Below are 27,915 nucleotides of genomic sequence, written 5' to 3' on the forward strand. Positions count from 1 at the left end.
CATAACCCCATTATTTATTGAGAATTTGGGAAAACGCAAAGAACGAAAGTTGTAGATAATTGAAATACCTTTCCAACCATAGGTCGTGGGACTCTATGTGACATCGGGATAAGGAGATATGAACGTTTTAAGACAGAAAGGTCAAGCTGTTGGCCCAACCCAATTCAAAACCGGGTCAGGCCCATTTCCCTTGGTATTTAAGGGAAATGTTCAGCCCTAGCAGCCACATTTACCCTACCAAAGGTTCAGAATTTTTAGAGAGAGAGAGAGAGAGAGAGGAGAATCGATCAAGTTCAAGGCCCCGAATCCCGAGGCTCGTGAAGGATAAAGTGTAGAACAAGTTGTTGCCGTCGTTCTAAGCTAAAAATTGAACTTGGGGGATGTTCTTTTCGTGGTATCTTCTCATATAAGGTATGCCTAAGATTTTAATGATGTTTTTATCCTTACCATTGATAGATTTGACGAGTTAGAATAGAGAAAATGACATTGGAAGTTCGGTTATAACTTTTGGATATCAAATGATTTGTGGGCTGTTTTGGTATGATTAAATGGATAGGATTAGTTGGATATTGATATAAAATAATTGTTGATATTGTTGTTGATGTTGTTGATAAGTTGTTGTTCTTGAAATTGAGAGAATAAAGTGTATGAATATATTGTATACAAAGCGTATACCGGGCTGTTTTGTGACGATATATTTGGGGGTTGTTTATATGATTTCGTGGCTGTGTTTGTGACAATATTTTGGGGCTGTTTTATATGATTTTCGTGTATTTTGGGGCTGTTTTATATTTTGTTGTTGTTATACTATGAATATACGGAAATAAAGAAGTGTATACAAGCATTGTCATCCGAAGGTATAGTGGGCTGTTTTGGAAGTAATTTAAGGATGGATTTAATTTCAAGATCCTTTAATGAATCAAATGAAAAGCAATCTTTTCATGTTCCTTGAACTCTAATTCATGTTTTAAATGGTGGTTAATGTGTGTGAGGGGACAAACCCACATTAAACCTAGATTGTAATAAACTCTATTTATGTATAAGATATTATGAATGTTTTCCTCTATGAGAGATGCTTAGTAATGCTAGTTAAGAGTTGGTAATGACATTCCCATTGGTGAATTAGGACATGGAAATCTTTGTAAAGAAGTTGTATGTTTTCAAAACATTGATTGGAATGATTTATCTTTACGATATGGCATAACGAACCTTAATGGTAAATGGTGATGTGACTGCTTTAAGATGAATTGTAATTCGGCTTTTAAGCTATGAACTCTGTTGATGTATTTATTCCTAGCCATTCGGGAGGATGAGTGGTCACCGGGAATTTCATATTCCGGTGTGCTTATGCCTAGCCATTCGGGAGGATGAGTGGTCATCGGGAATTTCATATTCCGATGTGCTTACGCCTAGCCATTCGGGAGGATGAGTGGTCACCGAGGTTTATATTCCGGTGTGCTTACGCCTAGCCATTCGGGAGGATGAGTGGTCATCGGGGATTTCATATTCCGGTGTGTTTATGCCTAGCCATTTGGGAGGATGAGTGGTCACCGAGACTTTGTAATTTGGTGTGGTGCGTTGTGACAAGGGAACCCTACGGTCATCCCCTCGATGTGATTGATTCTTGGGCTTGTGTTGGTGTGTGTAATATTCGTAATCTCTCATAGAACTGTTGTTGACAATCATGATCAATTTGAAAGGCATAATTAAAAGTTGTAACTTAACAAAAGACTTCATAATCGGTTTTGATAATTCTTATGGAGATACACATGTTGAATACTTATTTCTATATTGATAAATGGCTTTGTAAACTGTTTAACAAATGATATTGAGAATCACAAAGTGGAATGACTGTTTTTATGCTATCTTTTCAAAACTGATTTCTTTATATATCATTATATTTTATTTTCATAACACTTGTTGTCCCGAGGCACTCACTGAGTACGAAAGTACTCAGGCATACCATTGTTGTTTTTGATAGTATGTTAGGTAACGAAGAAGAGCAGGTTCGTGATACTTTCGACGCTTAAGAGGACTTGCTACTGCTGTGGATTCGGTGAGCCCACATCCTTGTTCGTGGGACACTTCCTGTTTCATTTATTATTCTAGATTTCCGGGCTGCGTCCCGAAGTTTGACGATTGTTATGTCTCCTAGAAGCTCCATAGATAGTTGTCAGAATTGTGGGTAGATTGTCAAAAGTCTCGTACGACTTAATGGGTGTTTGCCACGTTGATGGCTATTACTTATAAAGACTTCCGCTGATTTAATTCATGTGTTCATGATGTGTTGCATTTAATTTATAAATTGTTGGAGGCGAATGTTGAACCTGGCGGGTTCAAGTATCATTATTGTGTTGTTTAGGTTCTTCCGATGTTGTTCGTGACGTCGGATGCCGGTCACGTCTAGGGTGGGTTTTGGGGCGTGACAGCCAATGATTTTCCGAAACAGCTAAGGCAACACAAAATTATTAAAGACAACAATAAATATAGCAATGGTTTAAACAACAGCAGTGATGGCAAACGTAGTAAAAAACGGGGCAGCCATGGCCGTCGGAGAACAATCTCCGGCGAAGCTCCTGGCGAGAAAAAAAAATAAAGGGAGAAGGGAAAAGGAAGGCTACCAGTGGTTATGCATGGGTTGTTCATTGGTGGCGACTGGTGGTTGTCGAGGCTATGGTGGTTCGTGGATGTCGGGTTTCATGGAGGAAGGCGGCGTGGTTGCTGTGGTAACAGCGTGAGGAGGGAGAAAAGGGGCTGGAGAGGTAGCAAAGTGGCGCGGTGGTGCTGTCATGATGGAGCAGTGGTGGTTCTTGGTGGTGTGAAACGGTGGTAGTGTGGTTGCTCGCTGTAGAGAGCGGTGGTCGGCGTTAATGGAGAGAAGGGTGTGAATGGTGGTGGTGTTCTCATTGTGGTGGTGTAGCTTGGTACGTCGGCATTAATGGAGAGAGAGAGAGAGAGAGGGAGGGAGACGAAGTGGGGCAGTGGCGGTGATGTGATGGTTCGTGGGGGGACAGCCGACCGTGTGGGGGTGATTTGGGGAAGTTTGGTTCGTGGAGATGGGGTTGTGGTGGTTACGGGTTGCTGCTGGTGGTGGAGGTGTTTTGGAGCGTCGTCGGAGCTCGCAGCTCCGGCGTGTAAAGAAAAAATGAGAGGAGGGAAAATGTTTAGGGTTTCTTATGAATAGAGGAGGGTGGAAATCTGAAAATTAAGGTATCTAGAAAAATATGAACCCCTCCTCTTCTTTTATTGATAAAATGGCCCTTATTATTATCCAAAAAATAAAGTGTCACACCCCTTTGTCCCCTTGATGCTACTTTTAATCCCTAGGTTATTATTCAATGAGGATTTCACCCTTTTAACCAATGTGTAAAAATATATTAACCAATTGATGAAGAACCCAACCCATCACTTCAAATGTCATCTTATTCAAAAAGTGACAAGACCTTGACTTGATCGAATTTTTTCTCCACGTTTAAGAATTAATTGTTTCGCTTATTCTGTGTACTGACAGACTGTACTAAAATATATTTAACTAATATATGTATAAATAATTATGTAAGCATAAAATATAAATATTAATGTATAAGATACAAAAATGTACTGCTATAAGATAAAGAAAAAATTATTAAATGCACAAAATGGTAGTATTACGCTGTAAATGTGCAAAAATAATGATTCTTAAAAATGACAATAAATTGATAAAATCCCAAAAATAAGGATAATTATCAATAAATTGTTGAAAAATGTAAAAATGTGTAAAAAGCTATTTCGTGCTCTTTAACGAATCAGGACCACCTGAAACGTTAATTTCAAGCACGGCGAGCCAAAATTAGGTGTCAACACACCTATGTATTGCCCACCACGTGGCAGATCTCCTAGCACATCGGCCACTTTGTCTCTTTCTCCTTCTCTAAGTGGTACACCTCCAAGTGTATCTAATTTGCGCCTTAGAGATAGCAGCACTGAGCCTGAGTCACTGCCATCCAGCCAGTCTCAGACCCATCTTCGTCCTCCTGCACCTACACCTGCACCGGCTCCTGTACCTGCACCGGCTCCTATACAGGCACCGGTATATCATGGTTTACATCTGGGAGACAGAGATGCGATCGGTCGGATTTTCATTGTGCTTGAGGGAACTGGGTAAGATTGTCTTTTATTAAGTTTTCCTAAAGTTTTTTTTTTCATCTTAATCTTATATGCATTAAATTTTTTAACTGTAGGTTCTATCCAGATCACGAAACTACAGAAGCCTTGTTGGATGTTGTTCAGAGGCTTTATGGCGATCAGTTTTATACTTCATGGAGTGAAATCCCATATGATACTCAACGGGCTATGTTTAGAAAGTTTAACGTATGCATCTTATTATACATTTCATAACTTGAATTTACTTTTATATAAATCATCTAACACTAGCCATTTGATTTGTAGATGTATTGTACATGGGATCCAATGGACAATGATAGGGTTGCTGCAAACTTTGAGAGGAAGGGAGTGTAAGGTTGTTTGATTGGTTTTCGAGGGCTAGAAGGTATATAAAGATTCCCCAATGGCTAAACGCTGAACAGTGGGAGAAACTTAAGGCATATTGGCGAACTCCTGAGTTTATCGCCAAGTCTGAGCAGGCAAAGGCTGCCCGTGCATCCCAGAAAGGTGGCTCTTTGCACACTGCGGGTGCAAGAAGTCAGGGGCAGGTGGCAAGGAAAATGGTAATTAATTTTATACTTTTAAAGTTACCTACGATCAATATATCATTATTGAGTTATTAATTTTATGTTTAACTTTTTTTTTTTGGCAGAAAAAATCTACGGGACAGATGCCGACTCAGGATCAGCTATTCCTAAAGACCCACACAAAAAAGAAGAAACAGGAGTCAGATCCGACCGTATGGGTTGAGGACAGGGCTCGTAATTCCTATGTAAGTGATAATTTTATTATTTAAGTAATTATATATAAGTTTAATTATGATATATTCGTTATATACTAAGTTTCATTTTTTAATATAAGACGCAATTTATGGATGATGTGGACCAATACAGCCAAACTCAGCCTGAGCATCCGAGCCGTCCTCCACCGGAATTAGAGATAGATTTTTGGTGTAGAGCAGTTGGGGGAGCACAAAAGGGTAGAGCGTACGGTCTAGGCCCAAGGAACAACTTAAGTCACCTTTGGTCAGGATTGCGAGGTGAAGGGTCTTCTCGACAAGCCGAGGGAGTTGATGGTGTTCAGGTCGCAGTTATGGCGCAAAATATTGCTGAACTTAATAGGAAATTAGCTGAGACTGAGGCAAAAAGAGTTGAGGAAAGTAACACCATGAAAGCGAGTCTTGAATCGCTCATGGCACAAGTTAAAAGCCATATTGCATGTGGACAATTTGGTGTGCCCCCTCCCCCCCCCCCCCCCCCCCCCACCCTTCGACCCAAAAGATGATGATGACGGTGATTACGTAGCCCGGACACCGGATGATCAGTTGTAGTAGTTTGGATTTAATAATGGACTTATGTTAAAACTAGTTAATGGTACTTTTGGTTGGACATTAAATATTTCTGAACTTTGAAGGTCTATTTAGATCGTATTTGGTGTGTTTAGATAGTGTTTGATGTGTTTTATTATTACTTAGGGTGATTTTATGTATTGTAGCTCTTTTAGAATTGATTTGGAGCATTTTAATACTAGTTTTGAGCAGCTTTTGGTACTGGTTTCTATGCAGGTGTGGCTGCAGAAAATGCAGGAATGGCATGCAGGAAATTTTCCAGAAAACCGACTCAATCCGTTGGTTTTCTGGAAATTAATTCTTAAATTTTATGAAAAAATCGACGCATTGTGTCGGTTTTTTATTTAAAATAAAAAATAAAAAAAACAACAACAGTGCGTCGGTTTTTTCATAAAATATATATTGTTTTTATATAAGATAAAAAATCAGAAATTAAAAAAACCGACTCAGTCCGTCAGTTTTTTAAATTTTTAATTTTATTTTTTAAAATTATTGGATAAAACCCGACGGACAACGTAACCGTCGCAATCCGTCAGAAAAAACTGACGTGGTCCGTCGGTTTTCAAAAAGCGAGGCTATGTAAACCGACGGGCCGTAAAGGGTCGGTTTCCCGTCGGTTTCATTGAAAAAACCGACGGACGTCGTCGGTTTTTGCTAGTTTTTAAGTAGTGTGATTAAATGGATTTAATTAAATGAACTGGTATTGTTATATATATATATATATATATATATATATATATGTATATATGTATAAAACGGATATATACTCCATATTTTTTTATATATATACGTATAATAAAACCCGTAGGTACTAAACCCATTCGTTAGGACTAGAATAGTAGCGACTCTACTCGGGAGAAATCTCCAGTGTGTCCTAGTCCGGCAACAAAGTGAGTTGAACACTTACGCGGATTTTCTAAACCAAAACCCCTTTTATAAGGGGACTTTTTGCTGAATTTTTTATTGAAATTATGATGTGAATAAGAATGACATTTTTGCCGAAAACTAAACACTTTTAGACAAATAAATACAGTAAATCACACATTGAAGCTCGTAGGTCAACCATATACTACGGATCTTTAATACTAGGGTGTGTAAAACCTTCCCTAGGGAATCAGCAGAACCCTTACCTCAAACTTTGGTCCAAAAGACTTTTTTTTCTCTTATTTGGCAAAAACTCTTTAAACCCAATTTTCCTAATTTTCCATAAATAAATTGGGTGGCGACTCTAAACATACTAAAATTCAATTAGAGCACCAACAACCTCGTAGTAACTTTTATGCCTTAACCCACGTAAAAGCGAACCGTAACACCCAACACAGCATCACCTCATTTCTTGAATGTTATCGCTAAACAAGAAGGATCCATATATGGAGAAAGGCTCTTTAAAAAGCAACTCAAGCCTGAATATCAGCTGCTCTTTGAATTGGTTAACAAAGTCATCTTGCCCTGTTCAGAAAGAAGAACCATGGCTGCCATTCCTGATCTGTTCCTGATTGAGGCTTTAGCCAGCTTCACTCTTGTCAGCCTGCTTGCCCTTATGATCGAGCACATGATCAAAGTGGCTACAATCAGGGACGGTAGATATGGGCTACCATATGGTTTCATTCTTACCTAAATCTTCGAGCACTTCAAGATACAAGTTGGTAGAGGAACCTTGGGTATAAGAATGCATATGTTCACTGAAGGCACTTTAGAGGAGTGTGAGTGCATACCAAAGAAGGGATGTGTTAGAAGCAACTCTGTAATCTCTAATTTGATAGAGGCTCAAGAAAAGGCAAATGAAGAAATTGACAAGCTGGCACTGCTTCTAACCAAAAAGGACACGAAAATTGCTATTATAAAAGCTGGGCTGCAACAGAGTGTATGAAGAGAAGAGGGACCTAGTTGCTCAAGTTGGTTGAAGGAAGAAAAATAGAAGCTCAAAGTCGAAGTAGCTGCTCTTCAAAAGAAGGTGGATGAACTGATTCAGCAGCTGGTTCATGATCATTGCGCTGCCAATGGGTGCATTGACAAGCTTCTCTCAAGGCTTTGAACGAAATCCTTGTCCTTTCTCCCCTTGCTTTCCAATCCCTTCTCCCAACTCTCCACATATTTCCATCTTTGAGCTTCCTACCTTCTTTTTGGGTTGTAGTGTTATTGGTACTCTTGTTTGTTTTTGAAACTATTTTGTTATGCTGGAAGTACTATGTTTCTCTTGTGTGCAAATCAGGCATGGGCATTGTTTCTCTGTTTATGCAATATTATCTAGCTATGCTTGTTTTATTGTTGCCTATGTTGTGTTGCCCCTGTGGCTTTAGGTTAATGTCACTAACTCTATTTTTTGCATGATGCTAAAAGGGGAGGGGTGGGGTGGGGGGGGGGGGGGGGGAATTGTTGTTTTGATTGCCACACAAGTTGTTGGGGGTAAATCTTTTGTTTGGTTGACCTTTTGTTGTTTTGGAAGATGGATTTGCTTCTCAGGTGGAACAAGTGAGGAATCTGGTCCTCAGGGGGAATATAACTATGTGTTTATCATCATAAAAAATATGGAAATTGAAGGATTATGATACCTTATGTTTTGATGATTTAACAAACCTCATTCGGATAATACTCTGTGTTATGATGTTTTAAAAATGACAAACAAATGGGACATCTGGTCCTCAAAAGGAATACAACCACGTTTTTGTCATCACCAAAAAAGGGGGGGGGGGGGGGGGGGGTAAATTGATGAGTTATGATAACTTATGTTTTGATGATTTGACAAACCTTATTTGAGCTATGCAATGTGTTATAATGCGTGAAAATAAAAAGTCTTATTGGAGGGACCAAATAGGCTCATGTGCTCTCACTCATGACACCCTGCGGTGTGCTTAATATTATTCGAGGAACCATATGCGTTCAGGTTTACCTGATGTCTTAGTTGATCTTACAATACATCACTTAGTGATAGGATGACGTACTCTTCCGAAGAACTAGGTGAAATCATCCACACCACACAAGTTGCAGGCTATGAGAATGCAGGGACCAGATGAGAAGCTGGATAGGGACCAGATACACTTTCAGAGGGACCAAATGGGATCAAATCCCCTAATCGTTGCTCGGTCAGCTCTACAGCTGTAAAAGATGTTGACACTGTATCGACTGGACAGTGCAATAGCACGGCTGTAGCATGCTAGGGAACAATGCAATGTCCCTTTCATTTCAACACTTATCTCTCATATATAAACAACATGATGCAAGAGAAACCTTAACACTTTGCAAGTTAGAAAAGCTCATACATCTCAAAGTGCAAGCAGCCGCCTCCCAAAGTGCTCTCAAGATGCTCTCAAGAACAAAGCTCCAACAAACTGAAGGACCTGTTCCCTGCCACTGAATATAAATTGAGTTCTTAGGTTTGTTGGGTCTTTGTCTTGTGTTTTTAATTTGTATTCCTACACGGCTTTCAAGAAGTGTAATAGTATGACAGATTTACAACCAATTTGAGTTTATGTACTTGGCTAGAGTTAGTCAAGCTTTTCTTGTGTTCTTGGATAGAGTTAGTTGATCTTTGCTCTTTGCAATAGAGGTATTGTAAAGGTCTTACAATAGAGTTATTGTAAGTAGTGAGGGATTAAGAGTTTAATTCCAAGGTTGTAATGTGAAGTTGCTCAGTTTAGTGAAGTTGGAAATCCTACTGGTGTAGGTCGTGGCTTTTAATCTCTTGAGCAAGGAGTTTTCCACTTAAATATCTTGTGTTATTTACCTTCTATCTTTACTTAAGGGAACAGATAGAGAACCTGATTCTCTACACTGTTTGGTGGACTCGTATATATTATCATAAGGGGAGTTAGAAATGGTTTAACAAAAGATATTTCGAGAAAAATACTGTATTTTTTAGGGAAATGAGGTATTGATTTGGTTATATTAGAAGGAACAAAATTCTAAGTTTCTGGTGTTAACAGCTAGACTTAGGGGTGGAAAAAGAAGTACTCCCTCCGATCCATATTATGTGGTTCTTTTACGAAGACAGTGTAATGCAAGAAGACTCGATGAAAAGGAGACTTACACTCAATGCAATTAGTGTAAAGTTGATGGAAAGGATGTAAAAATATCTCTTTTTTGCACTCTAAGTAGGTGTTTGGACATGCGATTTAAAAGCATGAGATGAAATCAGCGTTTGGACATGCATTTCACCTCATGGTTTGAAATCCCAAATCATCCTAAAAGGCATGATTTGGGGTTTCAATTCATGGTTTTAAAAAATTTAAATATAAAACTTGACCCATAACTTTATAATTTGTAAAAAAAGACCCATAAGTTGGTAGATATTCTTAACAATTACTCCCACCAACCATTTACCAACCTTTATTTATGTCTACCATATGGGAGGATTATATTAAAGAGTAGTTACATTACTATTCATATTAAATTTTCTTTTTTATTGATCTAAAGTTTGATCAATTGATGTTGTATTTTTTTAGAAAGGCCTTCTAGTAACGTATTAATTTTGTTATGAACTATGACTTGCTCATTTAGTAAGATTGTATAAGAATTGAGAATATTTTGATAGTTTTCACAACTTGAGGGATTTTTATGTCTATAAGAAAAAATACAACTTAAGAAATTCAAATTGCATGTCCAAACATGGTTTCAAATTATGGTTTCATCTCATGGTTTCAAACCATCTCCAAACGGCTCCTAAGATAGCCACGAAACTATGGTGTAGGCTTTTTTTTTTTTCAATTTCCATAACCAAGAAATTTCCAAGGGCTAGTGGTGCATGAATCGAAACCCTTCCTTCTCCACTTAAATACCAAACTTTCATCTGCGGGGGGTTCGTATCTAAAGTGATGTGAGCCTAATACATACATCACGTGTTGTACTCTTAACACTAGACTAAAGCGCCCACAACAACTATAGTGTATGCTATTGATCATATTTGGATCATGGTAGATACAGCCAAGTAATCCTAGAGAAGCCTAGTGGTGAGCTTGGAAAGTGGAGAAAGGGAAGAAAAATATATGGCAATTGCAGTTCCTTATGAAATCTTTTGGGACCCTTTGAATGGAAATGCATGCAAGATGGTTTGACTTGACCTCAACAACAATCAACAATCCCAGTATTAAAAGCTAGATATTGTCAAGTTGTTCTACTTTTTGGTGTAACACTGTGATGTAAATGATGTTTAATCAGTGACCTTTTGTATGCTTTAAAACAATAATATTACAGTTATTTTATTAAAGAAAAATGTAATAAAATGGTAGACTTACTATCTTTATATTCTGATTTGCCTTGACAATGGGTTGCTTGAGAAAGTGAAGACAGAAGATAATGCACTGCTAATAATATTCTTGAAAAGTGCTTCTGTTGATTGGAAACAAAATAGACCAATACTCGTTTCAAGGAATCGAAGAGGTTCAACCAATTGACTTCTACACAATGGGAATCATATATTTGCAAAAGTATCAAGAAATGCAACTGTGCAAAAATCAATCCGAAACTAATTGAAATTTAATTGCATGAAAAGATTCGAGTATGAGTATCTGTAATCTCCGCAACAGGGGAAAGAAGCCCATCAATATCTAATTCTAAAGGATGTTATATGGTTTGATTTAGGCACAACCAGAGCCATATTTATTTTTGAATGTGGATCTGTTTGAAATATTAAAATCCATCCGTGAATTTGAACAAGAAAATATTACCTATTGTTTTTACGGAAATCTGTTTGAAACATTCAGTCTCTTGATTGGAAACAAGATATATAGACCAATAATAGACACTTGAAAGAATCTAATATAATGGTAATGGTGTTGTCAAAAGAAATAACATCAACGAAGTGTAAAGAGAGCCAACTGTGTAAAATTCTGGTATGAGAATCTATAATGTTTGGTGATATAAAGGTTCCTTAAAAAAACACCTTCTCAACAGGGGAAATAAGTGTGGGGAGTTTTCAGGTTCTACCACGCTCTAAAGTTTTTCATGAGTTATGAAATTTCGTGTTTTGATGATTTGACAAACTCATTCGAGGAACCAGATATGTCTACGAAGAAACCAGATGTGATCAGGTTGTAGTCATTGCAAATTGCTCGGTCAACTCTACAGTGACACAGCACAACTGCAGGTTATGTTTATAGAGGAACCAGATGAGGAACCAAATGTGATCAGGTTCTAGCCGTTGCTCGGTCAACTCTATAGTTGTAAAGCTGCAGACACTGTACCGACTGGCAGCAGTGCAGCAACGCAGTTGTAGTGTACTAGTGGACGATGCAATGTCTCTTTCACCTCAACACTTTCTCCCCATACATATACAACATTATACAAGTGCAAACCTAACACTTTGCAAATCAGAAAAATTATTCTCTCACAAGTAGTAGCCGCCGCTGCTCTCAAAGTGCTCATCTAGAACAAAGCTGCAACAACTGAGGGGCCAGTTCTCTAATCACTATCGATGTCTTAAGTCATTTAAGTTGTTGAGTCTTTGTCTCTTGTTCTTAACTTGTATTCTAACACTGCTTTTAAGAAGTTCTTGGTAGGATAGATATTCAACCTTTTGTGGTGTTTACTTGGCTAGAGTTAGTCGATGCTTGTTCTTTGCAATAGAGTTATTGTAAAGGCCTTGCAATAGAGTTGTTGTAAGGGGGAGAGATTAAGAGTTTAATTCCTAGATTGTAATAGTTTGTAATCTAAAGTTTCTCAGTTTAGTGAAGCTTGAGAAAATCCAACTCTGGTAGGTCATAGTTTTTAATCTCTTTGAGCAAGGGTTTTTCCACGTAAATATCTTGTGTCATTGACCTTCTATTTTACTCAAGGGAGCAGATAGAGAACCTGGTTCTCTATACTGTTTGGAGGACTCGTATATTCTGTCAATTGTTATCAGAGCAGGTTCTTTCTAAAAGGTTAACACCTACAAAGGATCTCCTTCATGGCTGCTCCACCAAACTTAGAGAAAGGGTAATCTAGCACAAGACCACCAAGATTTAATGAAAAGTACTATGGGTGGTGGAAGACAAGGATGCATGACTACCTGATGGCGGAGGATTCTGAGTTGTGGGACATCATCTGTGATGCGCCTGATGTTCCTATGAAGATAGATACAACTGGTGTTGCAACTACTCCAAAGACGAGGAAGGAGTATAGTGAGACTAACCGAAAGGCTGTAGAAAAGAACTACTGAGCAAAGAAAATTCTTGTTTGCAGTATTGAACCTTATGAGTACAACCGTATCTCATCATGTCAATCTGTAAAGGAGATATGGGATGCTCTTAAAACTGCTCACGAGGAAACTAGTCAGGTAAGACAATCCAAAATAGACATGCTTACCACAGAATATGAACTTTTCAAAATGAAAGATGGTGAGTCCATTCATGACATGCATTCCAGGTTCACCTCCATAATCAATGAACTACACTCTCTTGGTAAAATCATTCCAACCAACAAACTGGTCCATAAGTTAGTGTATTGCCTAGTTCTTGAGAAAGCAAAGTCAATGTTATTTCTGAAGCTAGGGACTTACAAACACTGACCATTGATGAGCTCATTGGAAATCTTAAAACCTATGAGCTAAAAAGAAAACAAGATTTGGAAAGAAGAGAGCCAAAAAAAAAAAAAAAAAACTGGTCCTCAAGGCTGCTGCTAAAAGTGACTCGAGTGATGATGAGTCAGATATGGCATATCTCACTCATAGATTTCAAAAGATGATCCGCAAAAATGGTGCGTTCCAAAAGAAAGGAAGCTACAGTAAAAATCCCAAAGGATATGACTGCTGCCACAAGTGTGGAAAGCCTGAGCATTTCAAAAAGGAATGTCCTCTCCACAAGCAGGACTATGACAAGAACAACTTTGACAAAGCAACAAAAAGGAACGAGGTCCCTAACATGAAATTCAAAAGAAGAGAAACAACTGATAACTTTGTGAAACAGGATCTGGCTACATGGAGAGATTCCTCCAATGAATCCGAAGATGAAGATGATATATGTGATACATCCATGATGGCTGTCGACGATGAACCTTCAACATACGTCTCAATTTTTGCATTCATGGAAAAACTGACACTGATGATGAGAGTGAACATGATGAGGTAAATTTTCTTGATGTTCAGAAAAACTTGAAAAAAACTCTTAGAAAAAATTGATGTCATTAGCAAATGTGTTAATTGATGCATATCATGGCCTTATTAGAGAAAAAGGGCCTCTAACTGAAGAAATTGATGAATTAGAATAAGAAAGGGTTGACATGGTAATTTACATGAAGGAACAGGTTGATGAAGTAACTAGAGAAAATTCTTTTCTTAAGAGCCAAATGAAAAAATGGATGGATACACCTTCAAGACGAAAAGAGGAAGCGAGTAAGATTCATCTTGAGCTTGAAAGTGAGCTTAAGAGAACCAAAATGAGTCTCACTACTAAGCTAGAAAAGAATAAAAAGCTTCAAGAGAATCTGAAACCGGTCAAAATCAAGCTTAACAAGTCACTTCAGTGGACTTAGTTCTCTGATAGAATTGCATCGATGTACACGAATAATGCAGGAGACAGAAAAGGTATTGGCTTTCAAAAGGCCAAACTCCCTACAATCCCCACATCAAGTATGTCACCGCAACTGAAAATTGGCAATGCACTCACTGTGCTCAACTGGCCATTACAAAAGTGCATGCTAAGCCAAATTTCAAGCTCTTCAGAAGAACAAGAATTTTGCTGAGAAGAAATCAAGAGCTCAGGGACCTAGTCCTCACAAAAGAAAAATTGGCTTGCCTGTATGGGCAAATGAAGTTTAATTCATCCTTTCTACCATTCTAAGGGACCCAGCCTGGTTTGGGTTCCTAAATCTAGTCAGTGATTCAGCTTGCTGGCTTGAGTGAGAGGAGGCAGTCGAAAATGATACATGAATAGTGGCTACTCGAGGCATATAATGGAAAAATGAATTATTACCTCTCACTTTAGGCCTTTCACGGAGGGAGTGTTTTTTTTTTTTTTTTTGGAAATGGCAAGAAAGGGTGTATTGGAAAAGTTGACAAGACACTCTCTTTTGTAATTGAAAATGTGTACCATGTAAATGAATTGAAGCACATCTTGTTTAAGTGTTTCTCAAATCAGTGTAATTTGACATGCCTTATTGCCATTAATGATGATGCTGAACTATGGCACAGACGGCTAGGACATGCAAGTTTCTCTCTGCTGGACAAGCTGGTTGTGGAGGACCTGATCTGTGGGTTGCCAAAGACCAAGTTCAAGATCATAAGGTGTGTGATGCTCGTATAAAAAGGAAGCAGGTCAAATCCTCTTTCAAACCAAAGAAAGAGATAACATGGGTGACAAATGCACTCAAGCTAATGAAGTTGAGAATTGGGAATTTACAAAAGTTCCTGATGAGGCAATTGAAATTACAAAATGGGAAGAATGATCTGATAAGTCAAGTCAAGCAAAATGATGGTGCAAAATTCCCTAGTAGCATACAGGAATTGGGTTCCTCCATTACGTCATATGAAGCTGAGCATCCGGTAGCTGACGTTGTATTAGGGACACCTGAGGCTGGATAAACAAATCATGAAGGTCAAGCCTCTGATAAAGACAATGACGGAGCTACCACAGAGGAAATTGGTCCCTCGAATCCTCAAAGTACTAGCCAACCTGAGGTACAAGTATCAAACTGGAAGCACAAGGGATCTCATCCACTTCATAATGTGATTACTCTCTTAGATTCTGGTATTCAAATTATATTAAGGGCGAGAAACATGTTTGCCTTCTCAGCCTTTCTGTCTCAAATTGAACCCAAGAATATTAAGGAAGCATTGAAAGATGCTGACTGGATAATAGCTATGCAAGAAGAACTCCATCAATTTGACAGGAACAAAGTATGGCACCTGGTTCCTAGACGAACAGAAAGTAGTAGGAATCAGGTGGGTGTTTCACAACAAACTTGATAAATTTGGAATTACAACAAGAAACAATGCAAGGCTGCGGGTTCAAATATTTCAATCAAGAAGAAGTGTATTTGAAATAAGCATGATGGGTGAGATAATGTTTAAAACGGGTTAATTTGTATAAAGTTTTGCAAAATGGAGGACCAAGTAGCAAACATCTTCAGCAAAGCACTGACCAGGGAACAATATGAAAGAAATTGGTTGGAGTTGGGGTTGATCAAGATCAACGGACTATTCTCCTACAAGATCCCTCAAATGACTGGCTATGATAAGAGGATAAGTACATGCTAAGCATGTTATTGGTGACATCTAATTCAGTTTTATACCGTTACGGGTACACACGCATGGCAATTTCAAGGAAACTCAAGGATGAGTGGCATTGCATTCCTCAAAGATATTGCTCACATTTTGAAAAGTGTCAAGGAACCTGGTACCTGTGACTCAAGTTAGCAGCCTTCATCTGTACTTATGTGATTTTGAACTTATCAGCAGTGCCACGTCATTAAAACTTGTTCCCGCCTGTTGACACCCAACTTTGTCCCGCCTCTCCCCCGAAATACCTATTTATGCTTCTAATATTTTTAGAAAATTAAAAAATGCATATATTTGTTTTTTACTATAATTATTAGCCTTTTATCAATACCGGCACTTCATTATTTTATTACGGTTACTATTATTATTATTATTATTATCATTATTATTATTATTATTATTATTTATTACTATTATTATAATTCACAATTTTTATCATTTCGATATTTTACCAGCTTACGCATGCGCATCGCGTTTATCTTTGCATAATTAAATAATAGTATTTATTTCACTGTGGATTTTCAAAAAAATATTGTTGCACTGCTATTATAGCGTCATATGATCTTATTACCCGAGTCCTAATAATCACACATTTTTTGTATTAAGCACCCTCAGCATATCGTTAATTAAAATGGGTCTTTTATTTAAATTTAGAAGCCAAACTATTACTTGCACTCAGTCCGTATTTTGATTTATCGGATTCAAAATCAAAGTCCAGTCAACTCATAAATATTTTTTACCAGCCCATATTTTGATCTCGATTTTTTTAGAACAGTTCGTGTTTTAATTCGCTAGCCCATTCTTTTAATACCCGGTCTAAAATTGACCCAGTCCACAAATGGACCGGGTCTGACCCATTTTATTCAAAATAAGGAAAACCCTAAAAAGGGTTTCCCTTCATTTCCCTTCTCGCCTCCGCACATCCCCCGCTTCACTGATTCCTCCGTCTAACCTCCCCACTCGCCACTGTCCCTCAGACCCATACCTCTGACACCTCACGTTCCTCTCCACCACACCCACGTTCCCTGCCATTTCCCTCACACCCATACCTCTGACACCCCCCACGCGTCTGTCACCTCCACTCTTCGTTGTTCCCCGCTTCCTCTCTCTTTCTTCAACACAAAAGCCAAAAGATCTATAAAGGGTTGTGGGGGTTGAATCGAAGAAAGGGGGGGATTCCATTAGAAGAGACGGGGATCTAAAAAAAAAAAGGAAACGTTCGGGGAACAGATCTAAAAACCCTGTTTATTCTTTGAAAAATACAAGTTTCCAGTGGCCAAAGTCCCCCCTAAAAAGGAGTTCTGAATCTGTAGTGGTTAGAATTGTGAATATCGAATTAGGAACATGAAATTAATTTTCTCTGTTTTCGTTTGTGTTGGTATTGCGCTGAACCCGAGCATCGCAAGCTCAAATTCGAGAGTGTTCGAGGGTGAATTTGAAACCCCGTACCCACTTCGCTGCACCCGAAACAAGTGATTCTTCTTTTCCCCTTTCGCATCTTTTTTTTTTTGTTTTATTTTTTGGGTTAGTTCATTTTGTATAGATTCAATTTTCTGTCCTGGATTTGTATGTTCAGTGTCTATGTATGCGTTAAGACAGTCCAGTTATGTGTTTTTAATTGTTATATGCTTGGTTGCTGTGGGTTTTGATTTTCAGTTTAATAATGGCTTAAACCTTATAAGGGTGTAAACGAAATGTAGAATAGCCAAGCCAGTAGTGTATACAATATATTCCGAGTGATTTGTCAAATTGGTCTGATCAATTAGCCATACTGTCTAGTCTATCACGTTTTGTTTGGGTTGGTATAAACTAAAATGTCTCATATTTGAAGGGGTGCTATATTAATTGTCAGCATGCCATAGTTTAGCCTAATCTTTGTTATAAACTCTGTCCAATCAAAATGTTGGAAAATCTTGTGTTTTCGGTTGGAGTTTGGTTTTAATCAGTGAGATGTTTAATATGATTCAATTTAGCCTATAAGTTGTTCTGATTGAGTCCTGTTTGATTGTGTGTCATGATCATACCTATGAACTCATTGAGTAAATCTGTGAAATCTGTTGAGGTCTCTGATCATCTTTGTCTTCTAATAATCCTGGTTTGATGGATAGTCGAAGCATATTGCACTCAAGTATGTTATGTTCATGGTAAATATTCAAGTTTGGAAAATATATGATTAAGAAGTCTACATGCTTTACCCACATCTCATTGTGGTAGTGTAATCTTGCCATGAATCCTGTTTAAAGCTTATATTCAAACTCTATTGCCTTAAGACATTATTGAGTTAAAAACCAAATTTCTGGTGAGATTATAGTAAAATGAAGTCTCAGGTGTGACCATTCTTTTCTTGACCAAAATGATTCATTACTCTTTCTTTTTAAGAATGAAGTATGCCATGTTATAACCTCTGTGCCTGCAATATATCCATCTACAAATATTGAATATCTCTGTCGAATGTCACTGCTGTGTGTGATTCTTCTCTTGCATTCGCTGTTGGGCTAAAAGCCCAACGCAATCCTTTTGAGTCATTTCTATTAATTCTGCCGCAGCAAAGAAAGAGAACAAGTTTCTGGGCCAAAGCCCAATAAGCAGCAACGGCCCACAACAGCAACATATAAAATTTATTGGGCCTTAAGATGGACCAGATCCATTGCATCTTTTCTTTCCCTCTCTTTCTTATTTTTATTGTTGTATTTTTGTTTGCTTTGTATGACTAACCTTATCTTATTTTTATTAACTTTAGATGATTCCTAATGAATTAATAGATTAGTTTTAATGACGGATAGTTAGTTCAAAGAAGACTAATCATCAACTCCATAAGTTTTATTCTCTTCTTTCCATGTTAAAACTATTTATAATGTCTAATATTTATTTTATTTGGAACAATTGATTTGCAAAATAACATGACTACATATTTTAAGTAAAGCGAATCATGTTTTATTCTTACTATCATAGACATTTCTAAAAGCGTCACTAATACACAGATATAAGCTCAAGTATATTTTATAAACATTGTTTTCAAGATTCATCCAATTATATATATTTTAGCCGAGCATAGTTAAATAAAGTTCAAAAGAAAAGAAAACTCATCATCTTTTGCATTCTATGTATAAAATAAGTCTATGATTTTCTACACCACTGTACTCATATGATGTAATTTCATTCTAAGTTTAAATTGGCTAGGTCTTTTCTTAAAAGCTTCTATTTATATGCGTATCATTATATTTTGCAAGTCTTATTTTTTAAAAATAGTATTTTATTTAAAGCCTCAGCATATCTTTTAAATCTTATTTTAAGCAGCGTTATTATATTTTAGTTTAAAACCTTGATAACACTATAAGCCATTTTCTTAAAATTTAAGCATCTTATCTAACCTTAATTAATTAACTTAAGTTTGGTCGGACAACCGTAGTTAACGGATTCTAAAGGATGTCTAACCCCTTCCCTTTAGGATAATATAGAGCCCTTACCTGAAATCACATTGGTTTAGCAGACTATTAACGGAGGTTTAGTTTTAACTTTACCTTAGTTAACATCTAGGTGTCCTAATTCACCGTTAAATTAATTAGGTGGCGACTCCTTAAAACAAAATAAAGTAGGAATCACCAATACGTCATACTCCTAAATCAACCCGGTTAAAATGGGGGTATGACACCGCCTAAAAAAAGTCCTAAGCTTTTCCCTAGATGTAATTAATGCTCTAAACTAGTCCGTTAAAAGAGGACCAGGTGTAACCTCTGTTGTTCCATGTTACTCCCAATCAGATCAGTTCCTTCTCCTTTACTTATTTCAAAACCTTTTGACAAAAACTCACACCTCTGTTGCACCCTCATTCTTTAGTTGAACCAAAAAACGTTCTTGTTCCCCTAACTTAATCCATCACTTCAAACTTCTTCTCTTCAAAGTCTCTCCTGCAAAAATCAACCTTGTCTCAATCCCAATCCACCATCCCAAACACCCCAGAGTCAAACACTACCTTGTCCCCTCCAAAATCCCGAATCTCATCTGACCCAAACCCTCAGAACTCACCCTCAAAATCGCCAATTCCCTCTGACCAAAATCAATTAGTCTTACCCTCAAAATTCACCTCCTCTGTTCCTCCAAGAACTCGAAAGAATCAAATTCCAAAGAAATTCGTGCCTTCATCTCCAGCATTTGTTCCTGAAGAGAACCTAGTTTCAAATGAAAGTGGTAAGACAACATCATTGTCAAAACTTTTGGGGGATACTGAAGAAATTGAACAAAAAGACGAAGAGGTCGAAGTTACTAATCAGCAGGAAGAAATAGCAGGTTCCTTTGGTGCTAGCACAAAGGAAAAGGAACTTGTTGGTGAAAAGGTGGATTCTGAGGAAACAATTATGGTATCTAAGGAGACAATTATGGTCCTTGAGGAAATGACTATTATACCAAGTTCCTCTGCCATTGTTACAGAGGAACAAGGACGTATTGCAGAAAAGCTAGCATCTGAAGAAATCACTGTGGTCCCTGAGGTAACGACTTCTATGCCAGGTAACCTCACTCCCTTAGATAGTGCTAAAGCTGATAATTTAGACAAAGGACATTCTGAGTCCTATGTCGATCATATACTTGATAGGTTTCTCAATGAGGAGGAAAAAGATTAGTTAAATAGCTTGGCAAATGAAGTTGAGAGTATTGCTAGGTCTGTAGACGTATTGAAGGGGGTGAAATTGTAGAGGGACCTGGTGCCTCTGTACAGGGGGGATCCTGTTCTCCTGTGCTTAAGAGTGTCCCAGTGTGTGATGGGACACCAGGTTCCCAGCATGTTTCCACTAGGAAAATTAACTACTGGAAAGGAACCTGGTCCTGCTATTTCTTCACAAGATGATGATGAAAAAGATGTAACCTTGGATCTTGTTTCTAAAAGGAATCATGGGTCCTCGTCGAAGGCCAGAGTAAGTAAACAAAAGCATGTTGTCGTTAAAATAAAACCAATCACTAGATTAGTAAAATCTCAGTTAGTCACCGCCTAAAAGACTAACAAAGAGCAAACTTCGTTAAAAAAGAACAAGCGTCTAGTAAGAAGGTCGTTGATTGATGAGGATGAGGTCCCATCAAAATAAGTTTTGGAAGTTGGTGATGAAGAGGATGCAGAGGTGGAAGAGAATCCACTTGAGAGGAAAAATGCCAACAAAATTAAAATAAAGAATGGTAAGTCAGTTGCTAGTGATGAAAAGGAACCTGGTACTCAAAAATCCCAAGAAAAGAGAGAAAGAGCTCCTCTCAAAAAGAGGAAGGAACATGAAGTTGAGGAACCTGGTTCCTCATCAAAAAGGTTGAAAGCTGAACTGTCAGAGTGGGAGAAGAAGGAGATTATGAAATCTCAGAAGGTTCTAAAGGAAGAGTCTTTGATCTAGATATTGCAGAAAAACTAGGTATGCAGTAATTCCTGGAGATAGTCGAATTCCAAAAATGGAACCACTTATTTCTACCTCTAGTTCCCAATGTGTTTGAAGAAGAAGTTGCAAATTTCTATGCCAACTTGTCTGTCAAAGAAGATATTCTTCTAATTTATGTGAATGTTACTGAATTTGAACTTGATGAACAAAAGCTCGGGGAAATCCTTGAAGTACCTATTGATGGATGGAAGACTGTGAAAGGGAAAGTAGCTTCAACAGACTTCTTTAACATCATTATGAAGCAAAAAGGGACCATGTTCGGAGAAAGAATGTTCAAGAAGCAACTTAAGCCCAAATATCAACTCTTGTTTGAGTTGGTCAACAAATTGCTGCTTCCCCGTGCTGAGAGAAGGTCCATGGCAGCTATTCATGATCTGTATCTCATCGAGGCCTTGGAAAATTTCACTCCAATCAGTTTGTCAGCTCTTATGATTGAGCATATGTAGAAAGTGGTCACTATAAAAGATGGTAGGCATGGCTTGCTATATGGCTTCTTTCTTACAAAAGTGTTTGAGATTTTGATGTCAAAGTTGGGAAAGAAACCGTGGGTTCTAGGAAACAAATGTATACATTGGGCACTTTGGAGGAGTGTGAATGTGTACCAAAGAGGGAAGGAGTTCAGAACAACTCGACAATCTCAAGCCTGATTGATGCACAGGCCGCAAATGCAGAAATTGCCAGGTTAAAAGTTGAGAACACCATTCCGAAGACTGAAATTCAGAAAGGTGCAATGGGAGATGGGGAACCTGGTGCCTTTGAATCACTGAAAGAAGAAAATTCAAAGCTAAAGGCACAGGTGGAGGATTTGACTAAGCAGCTGGTCCATGACCACAAAGTAGCAAATGAGGGAGTTGACAAGATACTCAAGCTGATCCCTTAAGTTGTTCCTCGTCTTAGCACTCTAGTTCTCTCTCTCCTATGTCCGAATCCCTCAAAACCCCTATTTTCATGTCCCTGTTTGTTTCTTCTTAGACTCTGTTTTAATGACCCTGGTACTATTACTGGTTTAATTATCATATTTTGTACTGGTTGATGCTACTATCCTGTTTTTTATGCAACTGCTTAATGTATTAGTAGTTGGGCACTTTCTTTATTCTGTGCAATGTTATTCTATCCTTGCTTGCTTTTGATTGTTCATGTTGGTGTTGCCCAAGTGGCCATGAGTTAATTTCACTGACTTTGCTCTTACAGTTCCTATCCTTTCGATGATGCCAAAAGGGGGAAGTTTTGGTTTTGGTTTTGGGTTAAGTTTGCTTTTGGAATTGCTAATGAAGTTTTCTAATAGGCTAATTAAGGAGGATACGATAATGATGTTGCATCTCAGTTTCCATTGTTGCTGAAAGACAGGTCTGATCTTTAGGGGGGACAAGTGGAGATCTGGTCCTCAGGGGGAATATAAATTATGTATTTGTCATCATCAAAAAAGGAGAAATTGATGAGTTATGACATTTCGTGTTTTGATGATTTGACAAGCTCATTCGAGGAACCAGATATGTCTACGGAGGAACTAGATGCGATCAAGCTATAGTGTACTAGTGGACAATGTAATGTCTCCTTCACCTCAACGCTTGCTCCCCATATATGTACAACATTATACAAGTGCAAACTTAACACTTTGCAAATCAAAAAAATTATTCTCTCATAAGTAGTAGCCGCCGCTGCTCTCAAAGTACTCATCAAGAGCAAATATGCAACAACTGAGGGACCAGTTCTCCAATCACTGTCGATGTCTTAAGTCTTTTAAGTTGTTGAGTCCTTGTCTCTTGTTCTTAACTTGTATTCCTACGCTGCTTTTAAGAAGTTCTTGGTCGGACAAATTTTCAACCTTTTGTGGTGTTTACTTGGCTAGAGTTAGTTAATATTTGTTCTTTGCAATAGAGTTATTGTAAAGGTCTTGCAATAGAGTTGTTGTAAGGTGGAGGGATTAAGAGTTTAATTCCTAGATTGCAATAGGTTATAATCTGAAGTTGTTCAGTTTAGTGAAGTTTGAGGAAATCCTACTCTGGTAGGTCGTGCTTTTTAATCCCTTGAGCAAGGAGTTTTCCACTTAAATATCTTATATCATTTACCTTCTGTTTTACTTAAGGGAACAGATAGAGAACCTGGTTCTCTATACTGTTTGGTGGACTCGTATATTCTATCAGTTTTTAAATTATTTAAAAAGAAAAAGAGGAAAAGGGTAATCATAAAGAATCCTCACATTGCACTACCAAAAGATTTTCATCAACATTAATCATAAAGGATGCTATTTATAGTCTTACTTTAGGCACCACGAAAGCCGTATTTCTTTATGAAACAATCATCTGAAGCTTATCATATTCTGGCCTACACACCAACGACAGTGTTTACCCTTAAAAGGTACAGTTGACTTTGTTTAGTGGCTTAAAGGACCGATCTTTTACTCTAAGGAAAAAAAATTAAGATATAAGTTCTCTACATCACAATATTTCATTTGAAATTCATCGTGCAATGACATGACATGAGAATGACACTATCTATATATTTTTTGTATCTCTATTTGATTAATAAGTTAGTGTTATCAGTGTCAACTTAGTGTCAGCAGTGTCAAAGTTAATACAGATATGCTAATTTTCTGGTGCCAATACCAAATATGACATTCTTATAATCGAAAAGCTGTGTATTTTGGCCCGGTGCAAGTATTTTGATTTTGTTTTGTTTCTAAATGATGAATATTATAGCAAATGCCGTTTTTTTAATAACTTATAGCCTGTTTGGCCAAGCTTATTTTTCTCCAAAAGTACTTTTTTTTTAAAAAAAGTGAGGGGTTTGGCCAAGCTTTTGGGAGAAAATAAGTACTTTTGGCGAGTAGCAAAAATAGTTTTTCAGAAGCTAAAAAAGTAGTTTTTCCCCAGAATCACTTTTTTTAAATTCACTTTTGAGAAAAATACACTTAAAAGCACTTTTTAAAAGTTTGGTCAAACGATAATTGCTGCTCAATATGCTTTTTAAATTAATTGGTCAAACACAAACTGTTTCTCATAAAAAATACTTTTTAAAAAAAGTACTTTTCAAAATAAGCTAATTTTAGAAGCTTGGCCAAATAGACTATTAGACCAAATACCACATTAAATATCAAATATTAAAAAAAAATCAATTCAGTAACTTGATATATACCAAACTAGTGTACTTGCGCGGTCATAATATAATATAAAATATGAATAGATATTAACGTTATAAGTTTTATAAAAGAAATAATATTTATTAATTGAACATCTTTTTATGATTCTACTATTTTTCACGATTCTTTAGGTAATCTACATATAATCTTTTGACTGAAAGAATATTGAGACATTATGATCGAATATGAAATTACTCATTTAAATCAATAAATGTCAACTTGAATGGAAGTAAAAAATAAGTAATGAGATATTGGTAATGCAAACGTAAGAGGTAGCCTGATTTTGTTTAATCCTCTGTAAACGATGTAATATAGTTTCAAGATATACAATAAAAAAAAGGTTTTAATATATGCGTGTATGTGTATACACAAACTATTAAAACTTTTAAGGGTGCTAAGATTAATGTGTAGTATTTCGAAAATGTAAATTTGCCCCAGTTACTTGTTAACACGTCGGCTGAAGCATTTTAGTTATACTTTAAATTTGAGCTCTTTAATACAAATTTTTTCTTTAGTATTTCAAATAAATGCAAACTGCCATTTGTTGGACTTTACTAATGAAGCAAATAGTTGATATATTAGTAAAATTTTGAAATGATTATTGGCTCCCAATAATGAATTTCGATATTATCCTTTATTTTATGGAAAAAAAATTGCCAACATACGTTTGGTGTCAGATTATTAGCTACTTCATACATTTGTGCTATTTGAAGTATATACTTCTATGTAATTTACAATTTAATGCACGTTACCAATGAAACTTATGTAACTCTTGTACAAGTTTTAAGGAGTACTAAAAACAGGTGAAATTAAAACTAAAATTTAGTAAATTTCACTTTATAGCTATATAGTAACCATACAAATAAAAATATTCTATTCAAATTAGTTGTATATAGAAAAATAAAATTTAATTTACTGACATAATATGTTAATACTAAAACCAAACCTTTAGCATGCAAAAATAAGATAAGTTAATAGGAGTTCCCGGAAAGAGGTCCCACCATTTACTTGACTCTTAGAACCTTTGTATGGCAATGGAAGAAATAATCAACTAATTAATTTTGTTAGACACTTATTTTTGTAACGTTTGTATTCTTGAACAGTTTATCACATTTTCAACGATCAACTACCAAAATAAAGAAAAACAAACAAAGAAAAAGAATTAGTTCCACAGCCAAAACAATGAACAAATTAAGAGGAGATCAAGCCAATTTTTCTTTTTCTTTTAAATAAGAGCAAATAAACAATTAGTATGAATAAAATTAAGCCATTATTATAAGAAAATTAGATACCTCGTATGTGGTTCAAAAGAGATCATCCAATAACTTCTTCTGCAAAGTCAAGTTTGAAGAACACTACTTGTTTGTATCCTCAAATCTCTCCACAGTGATTTTCTAGTCTTCTTTTTCATTTATCCATCATTTGGTCTTCTCCTTCTCCTTATTCCTACAAGAAATACTAGGTCACCAAAAACTGATAAACTACGAACTGTAAGAAAATATCAAAAAATAATTTATTGAATGAGAATTTCAACAAATAAGATCATACACGAAATCATTTTTACCCCAGTCAAAGAGAACAGCACAATGGAAATAGCATACCCAAAAAGAAAAGAGAATAAGAAGATATGTATAGGGCAAACAGTAGAGTATCAAAAAGTAGAGGAATGAACTTCACTGTAATTATCCGTGATTAATATCAAGGGAAAAAACGGCTTTAGGTTGATAGTAATAAATATTGTTATTAGTATAGAACCGACTTCTTTTCTCCTTCTGGTTGAACTAGAAGACACAGTAGCTGCAGTAGTTAAAGCTTACATTCAAGAGGAAAGAGGCATTCCTTTCAAGAAGCAGAAATTCTTGAAAGAAGTTGGTGGAGCCCTGAGAGATGCACAAGCACAGACTCTTCTTTCTGTAGGAATGAGTAAGGGCTCTTCTTTAACCCTTCGATATGCACCAATTACGCGGATCGACGTAACAACAATGACTGGAGGAACTTTTAAGCTAATGGTTGAGGCTGATGGCACAGTTGCAGATGTTAAAGCCGTCATTCAAGAAAAGGAGGGCATTCTTTGCCATGAACAGAGGTTAATATACAGTAGTCGAGTATTTGAGTGATGTTGATCGTCTCGTCTATCTGGGAATTCAATATGATCATTTTCTGATTGACTTGTGTACTAATTAAACTTGTGCGGTTGTCTTTTTCAATTGACTTTTAGTACTAGTTTTTTCTTTGTTTTTCGTTGTTCAACAAGTTCCAGCATATGATCTAGTTTATTAATCTGCATATCATGTAGGTTATCATGTCCTTTAAAGTAATTAACTTAAATGAGAAGTTTCATATATTTCATATTGTCCTGATCTCTCTCTCCTCGTAATGGGCAGTTGTGTTTCGATTAATTTTAGGAGCTTAAGCAGAATATGGAGGTCAGATTTTATGTCCCGATTGGCGATTTTATGTATTGACATTTTTTATTTAAATACACATGTAGGGTTCAGGCCTAACCTCACACCACTCTAGTTAAGAAAACAGGACCAAAAAGAGAGAGAAAGAAAGAGAGAGAACATAATGTCTTGTGAAAGAAAGATTATATACTTTTTTTTTTTATGACATGGGAACCCACAGCCGCTACCCTTCGGGTGCGCACAGGATAAACTCAATTCCTGTACAATAGTTCGCAAACCACACAGGAGAGGTAACCCGCATTAGGCAAGTCAGGTGCATATAAACAAGATATACTAATTAATCACTTTATCTGCATGTTATAAGTTGTATATGCACTGCATGTATGCATTATATCCTATATATACAACTCATATAGACGCGTTATATGCAGCTTATATACTCTTTTAATACAATATATACATATTATTTTTACTTGTGTCAATACTCACCGTAGCCTCCGTAACCCTTCACGTCCATTTTTTTGTATAACTTGTGTATAATAAATCTATACTCAAGTGTATAATGTATACACATTAATTATACACATGTTATATAATTATTATACACTAATTACACAATATATAAATGAAGGAGCACTGAAGAACTGATAAACTCAGCCGGAAAAAGATAGATCTTCTCCAATAGTGATCATTGTTTTCCTTCATATCTCATCTTCTCTTAAAATTCTTCCAAGAAAAAGTATCATGCAATACCAGATCTGAGAATAGATGGCAAAAAAAAAAGGCGCCAACCACCACTGTACGTGGGATTGAAATTATCTAGAGAAGATAGCCATTTTTTGCATCTAAGTGAAATTAAAGAGGAGAAGATCCAAAAAAAAAAAGTGGGGAAAAAGAAGACGGTGTGCCGATTTCGCTATAGAACTAGGAGAGAAGAAAAAAGGGAGAGAGTGTGTGGTAGTAATTGCTAGTAGGTTAAAGAGGCGAGAAGTCGGAAAGAGTAGGAGAAGCATGAGAGATGAAGAGAAAGTGAGGCAGCTGAAAGAGGAGACCAAGGGTGTGATTTTTGTGTTTGGCTATAACTTAGGGGAAAAAACTTAAGTAGACAAAAATATGATAATATTTACATATTGTTAGGAGGAAAATGTAATTAACATTCTATGACACATTAAATAAGAGTTCTATCGTAAACAAATTGCAATGACTCCAATTTCCTCGTTTGTCCCTGATTTTGTGCATAATGGAATTATCTTTCTCTCTCTTCTAAAGAATCTTGT

The 27,915-nt window shown here is 36.8% G+C and overlaps 1 long non-coding RNA gene across 1 annotated transcript in view; it reads right to left on the reverse strand.

Moving 5' to 3' along the window:
* Positions 1-27,680, reverse strand: part of LOC132616165 (uncharacterized) — a 28,791-nt gene extending 1,111 nt beyond the window's left edge. The window contains exons 1-2 of the long non-coding RNA XR_009573034.1: positions 27,128-27,680; positions 25,526-25,679 (exon numbers count right to left, since the gene is read on the reverse strand). This is a non-coding gene — a long non-coding RNA (uncharacterized LOC132616165). The remainder of the gene's footprint in view (positions 1-25,525; positions 25,680-27,127) is intronic.
* Positions 27,681-27,915: the final 235 nt, after the last annotated feature.

Source organism: Lycium barbarum, chromosome 10 (genome assembly GCF_019175385.1).
Source record: "Lycium barbarum isolate Lr01 chromosome 10, ASM1917538v2, whole genome shotgun sequence".
Lineage (NCBI taxonomy): Eukaryota > Viridiplantae > Streptophyta > Magnoliopsida > Solanales > Solanaceae > Lycium > Lycium barbarum.